The sequence below is a fragment of the Tenrec ecaudatus genome, chromosome 2 (assembly GCF_050624435.1).
Source record: "Tenrec ecaudatus isolate mTenEca1 chromosome 2, mTenEca1.hap1, whole genome shotgun sequence".
Classification (NCBI taxonomy): domain Eukaryota; kingdom Metazoa; phylum Chordata; class Mammalia; order Afrosoricida; family Tenrecidae; genus Tenrec; species Tenrec ecaudatus.
Window position 1 is genome coordinate 41899648 of NC_134531.1, and position 6000 is coordinate 41905647.

Here is a 6000-nt window from a genome sequence, read left to right on the forward strand (position 1 = left end):
CACTACACCATTAACTGACTATGCATCATGTAATGCCAAGTACTTTTGTTGCTGCAGTCACTGAAATGCTTCCATTGATATGCCACCTACAACTTTGTTTTTAAGAGATCTTCCAGATTTTGCATTCTGTGTGTCTTAGAACTCTGACTGTAGAATGACAAAATGATGCTAGTATTTAGGAAGTCAAAGTTCTTTTATAACATTAAATGGTGCAGGGTCCAACATTTAAGTAAGAATGCTTTCAAAAACACTAAGGGGGTGCAACAGAACAGCAAGAGAATGGAGCAGCGAGGTCCCCAGGGAATGTCAAAGGTGGACTTTGAGACCAGGGCTTGGTGCCCCAACAGACTGTTTGGGAAAACACTCCTGAAGCCCAATAAACAGTCCTTAAAGTAACAAGCTTTTCTTTCTTGTTGTGTTTTGTTTTGTTATTTGCAATTGGTTTGTTGTTGTTGTTTTGTTGTATATTGTTGCTTGGTTTTGCCTTGACTTGTTTTTGTGCATGTTATTATCTAAGCAGGTCTGTCTAAATAAGATAGGCTGGGTGAACAATATGGAGGAGAAAACAACAGGATCGACAGTTCCAGGGGGACATGGGAGATCGGGAGATGGGGGGAAAGGTAGTGGTATTAACAAACCCAGGGACAAGGGAACAACAAGTGATCCAAATCGGTGGTGAGGAGGGTGTAGGAGGCCTGGTAGGGCATCATCAAGGATAATGTAACCAAGAGAAATTACTGAAACCCAAAAGAAGACTGAGCATGATAGTGAGACAAGAGGAAAGTCAAAGGAAATAGAGGAAAGAGCTAGGAGGCAAAGGGCATTTATAGAAGTCTAAATAAAGGCATGTACATATATTTATATATGAGGATGGGGAAGTAGATCTATGTGTATACATTTACAGATTTAGTATTAATGTAGTAGATGGACATTGGGCCTCCACTCAAGTATTCCCTCAATTCAAGAATACTCTGTTCTGTTAAATTGGCATTCTATAATGCTCACCTTCCCAACACAATCGCTGAAGATAAAATGCGTGAATAAGCAAATGTGGTGAAGAAAGCTGATGGTGCCTGGCTATCAAATGATATAGTGTCTGGGGTCTTAAAGGCTTGAAGGTAAACAAGCAGTCATCTAACTCAGAAGCAACAAAGCCCACATGGAAAAAGTACACCAGCCCGGGAAAACACAATGTGTCAAAGGGATCAGGTAGCAGGCATCATCGAAACAAAAAATCATATAATTATGAATGAGGAGGGGAGCGCAGAGTAGAGACTCAAAGCCCATTTGTAGGCCACTGGGCATCCTCTTACAGAAGGGTCTCGGGGAGGAGACAAGCCAGTCAGAGTGTGATATAGCAACGATGAAACATACAACTTCCCTCTAGTTCCTAAATTCTTCCTCCCCTGGCCCCACTATCATGATCCCAATTCTACCTTATAAATCTGGATAGACCAGAGGATGTACACTGGTTCAGATAGGAACTGGAAACACAGAAGATGATCCTTTCAGGACCAGTGGTGTGAGTGGTGATACTGGGAGGGTGGAGGGAGGGTGGTTTGGAAAGAGAGAACTGATTACAAGGATCTACATATAACCTCCTCCCTGGGGGCCGGACAACAGAAAAGTGAGTGAAGAGAGATGTCGGACAGGGCAAGATATGACGAGATAATAATTTGTAAATTATCAAGGGTTCATAAGGGAGGGGGTAGTGGGGAGGGAGGGGAAAAATGAGAAGCTGATGCCAGGGGCTTGGGTGGAGAGCAGATGTTTTGAGAATGCTGAGGGCAATGAATGTACAAGTGTGCTTTACACAATTAATATATGTATGGATTGTGATAAGAGTTGTACGAGCCCCTAATAAAATGATTTTAAAAATTTTTTAAAGAAAAGCAAGCATACACAAAAATAAAGACTTACCAAGGAGATGAAAAAAAAAAAGAATGCATTCACACACTACCTCTCTTTTTTTAAAATAATGTTTTAACATCTAAAATTTCCTAGGGGGTGGGGCGGCAGAATAACTTCAGGGCCTGACTTTTTGTACAAATTTTAACTGTAAAATACAAAATTTATCTTGTATATATACTCATGAAAGGAAATCAAAGCTGCTAGTGCTTCCTATTTTAATTATCCTGCTAAGAGTACATGTCTGTGATGTTTTCAACTTGATCATTGTCATTTAAATTACTGGTGAAAGAATTGATTCTAGAACTTACTGTAAAACCAAAAGGTCTTGGTTCTACAATAAGAGATCAGCTCCTTGGTGGTGGGAATTGATTATTTCATGTGTTCCTTATTAACCAATATATCAGTGAATTCAGCCCCAAATTGACTAGTACTAAATGTCAAGCCTAACTGTGAATTTTGTTCTGTTTCTTATGTAAATTTTTGATAATGTTCTCATGAGCTGTCAACAAAATATATGTACTTTTGTGAACTATGTATTTTCTAATTAAATTTTACATTCTACAAAAAAATTCTTTATTAGTTTCTCTGGTGCATAAAGTTCCACTAAATACTGCGATATTACTCTCCAGAATATCTGTACCATTTTATATTGGGCTGTAATTATAAGAAGAACCAGGATTACTTAGAAATGTAGATGAACTTGATCATTAGGAGGAGGAGGAGGAGGAGCAGAAGGAAGGGGAAGGGGAAGGAGGAGGAGGAGAATCATCATTGATAGACTTGAATTGTGGTGCTGGAGAAGAATATTGAAAGTACCATGGACTGCTAAAAGGACAAACCCATCTTCCCTAGAAGGCCAGCCAGCCTACTCCTTAGAGGCCAGGATGACAAGACTTTATCTTACATAGTTTGAACATATTAGGGGAGACCACTCCCTAGAGATGGACATCAGGATTGGTAACGCGAAAAAGAGGAAGGCCCTCAATGAGAAGGACTGGCACAGCGCCTGCAACAATGAGCTCAGGCAGAGGAACAGTTGCGAGGATGGCGCAGGACCAGGCAGTGTTTCGTTCTGTTGTGTACAGGCTATCTATGTGCCATAACTGATCGGTGGCACCCAACAACAATAACTGTAAGGTTATGGAATTATAGTGGTGCTGTGGGTTAAGTATTGTGCAGCTGAGAGGTTAGCAGTTTGAAACCACCAGCTACTCCTCAGAAGAAAGGTGAGGTTTGCTACTCCTGTAAAGAGTTACAGTCTCAGAAACCCACAGGGGCAGTTCTGCCCAGTCCTATGGGGTCTTGATATGTCAGAATTGGCTCTACGGCAGTGAGTTTGTTTTTGTTTTAATTACAAGTTGGCAGTTCAAATCTCACCAGCTACTCAGAGGGATAAAGATGAGGCTGTCTGCTCTCATAATTATTTAGTCTCAGAAACCCTTTACAGAGATTTTATGAATTGAAAAAATAGACTCGATGGCAGTGGGAAAGTTACTAGGTGGTATAAACAAGTTTTGCTAGTCTGCTAACTTAAAGGTTGGCAGTTCAAACCCACTCAGTAGTGTTGAAAAGAAAAGGCCCAGAGATGTGTGTCTGTAAATATTATGACCAAGAACATTCTATGGAGCAGTTCTACTCTGAAACAAATAAGGTCAAGCTGAGTCAGAATCTACTTAATGATAGCCAACAATAATTCAGGCAGAGTAATGAAAGTGTGGACATTTTCTGACAACCCAGAATAATTCTGAAATGTCATTTCAGATTCTTAGGTCAGCCAGTATTTCCTCTGGCAGGTCTGCATAGCATCCAGAATGTTCCCTCTGCCTCGTCTTGCTTTTTCTTTCTCTCTGCCAGAGGTCGATCCCCTGGACACTAATAAAAATTCTGCATGCCATGCTTTTATTCCTGGAAAAGCTAACCTAGAAATCCATGCTATTAATCAGCCAAACTAAAACACATGGAAATTATTTGTGTGTTCAATGTTGATAAACAGCTATGCATGCTTATGAGAATATTGCCTAATTATATTGCAATGTTGAAGTGTTTGTTTTGAGGAAAACACATCCGGTTATGTTTTGTTTATTTTGGAAGAATGTTACTTCTTCCCTACAGTTCTTTGAAAGGAAGTAAACTATAACATGTTAAGAATTTATTCTCTGCCTCTAACAAGGGTATTATATTTCATAAAATAAATTTTATTATTCATAATGAGACACCTAAAAGTCAATGAATTATACACCTGACACTGATCAAAGAGGAAATAGCCCACACATTTATATTCAGTAGGAATCCTAGTCAGGGAATGGTGGTTGATGTAACTAAAGACCATTAAATGAGTCACTCTCCCATTGAATCCGATCTGCGAATTACTCAGAAATATATCTTACAGAATGACAGTGAAATCTCTGCCTCTGTGTGATCTTAGGCAACCAATTAATTTCTGGGGGAACCGATCTTATTTAGAAGTGTAGATGAAATTGATCATTTTTAGAAAAGAAACAACAGACATTCACTTATATCGTTGTTCTTAGGTGTCATTGAGTTGGTTCCAACTCGCAGCAACCCAACGTATGACAGAGTGAAGCACTGCCCAGGCCCGCACCCTCCCACGGTTGTTTTTATGTCTGAGTCTATTGTTACAGCCACTGTGCCAGTCTCCAACGTAGCATTTTTACTTTTCAACTCTTTATAGAGTTCTTGTGAAGTAGATTTACTGGGTGCACACATCATTTGACCTCAACTCTTACTTCTTTTATTTTCATAAGTAAATCATTTTTGGGGGGCTTGTACGACTCAACCCAATCCATACATACGTCGTGTCAAGCACTTTTGTACATTTGTTTCCCTCATTATGCTCAAAGCATTTGATTTCTATTTGAGCCCTTGGTATCAGCTCATTCTTCCCCTCCTTTCTCACTCCCCTCTCCCCTATGAACCCTTGATAGTTTATAAATTATTATTTTGTCATATCTTACACTGTCCGACGTCTCCCTTCACCCACTTCTCTGCTGTTCATCCCTCAGGGATGAGGTTATATGTAGATCCCTGTAATCGGTTCCCCTTTCTCCCTCACCTTTCCTCCACCCTCCCATTATCACCACTCTCACCACTGGTCCTGAGGGGCTCATGTATCCTGGATTCCCTGTGTTTCCAGTTCCTATCTGTACCAGTGTACATTATTGGGTACAGCTGGATTTGTAAGGTAGAATTGGGATCATGATAGAGGGAGGGAGGAAGCATTCAAGAACTAGAGGAAAATTGTGGAGGAGAGAGTGGAGCACAGCCTGGCCCACCAGGCCGTGATGATGATGTTCCTGAGTAGAGCAGCCAGTCCACAGAGAGAACAACATGGCTGGCCCTACTATGAGACATGATGCCCCTCAGTGACTAAGGGCGATACAGGGGACAGCACCGGAGACACTGTGTGGGAATTGCACCTGACCTGATCCCACCACACCGAGGCAAATCACTGGGGGAGTGCAGCGGAACAGCAAGGGAATGGAGTGGCAAGGTCCCCAGGGAATGCTGAAAGTGGACTTCGGGGCCAGGGCGTGGTGCCCCAACAGACTAGACTGGAAAACGCTCCTAAGGGCCAGCAAACGATCCCTGAACTAACTACAAGCTTTTCTCTTGTGAACTGTTTTGTTCTGTTCTTTTTCAGTGGTTTGTTTTGTTGTCTGGTTGTATACTGTTGCTTTGTTTTCCTCTGTCTAGTTTTCGTGCATGTTAGTGACTCCACAGGTCTGTCTGAATAGGACAGGCTGGATGAACTATCTGGATGAAAAACAACGGGACCGACAGTTCCGGGGGGACTTGGGGTGGGGGGGTAGGGGGGTAAGGAAGTGGTGTTAACAAACCCAGGGACAAGGGAAAAACATGGGACCCAAAATGGTAGAGAAGGGGGAGTGGCAGGCCTGGTGGGAAATGATCAAGGGTAAGGTTGCTTAGAGAAGAGGTATACTCTAGCCCAGGTGGCGATGAAGCATGGTAGTAGGGCAGGAGGAAGGTCAAGGGAGATGGAGAAAAGAGCTAGGAGTCAAAGGGCATTCATGGAGGTCTAGACAAAGACATGTACATGTAAATATATAT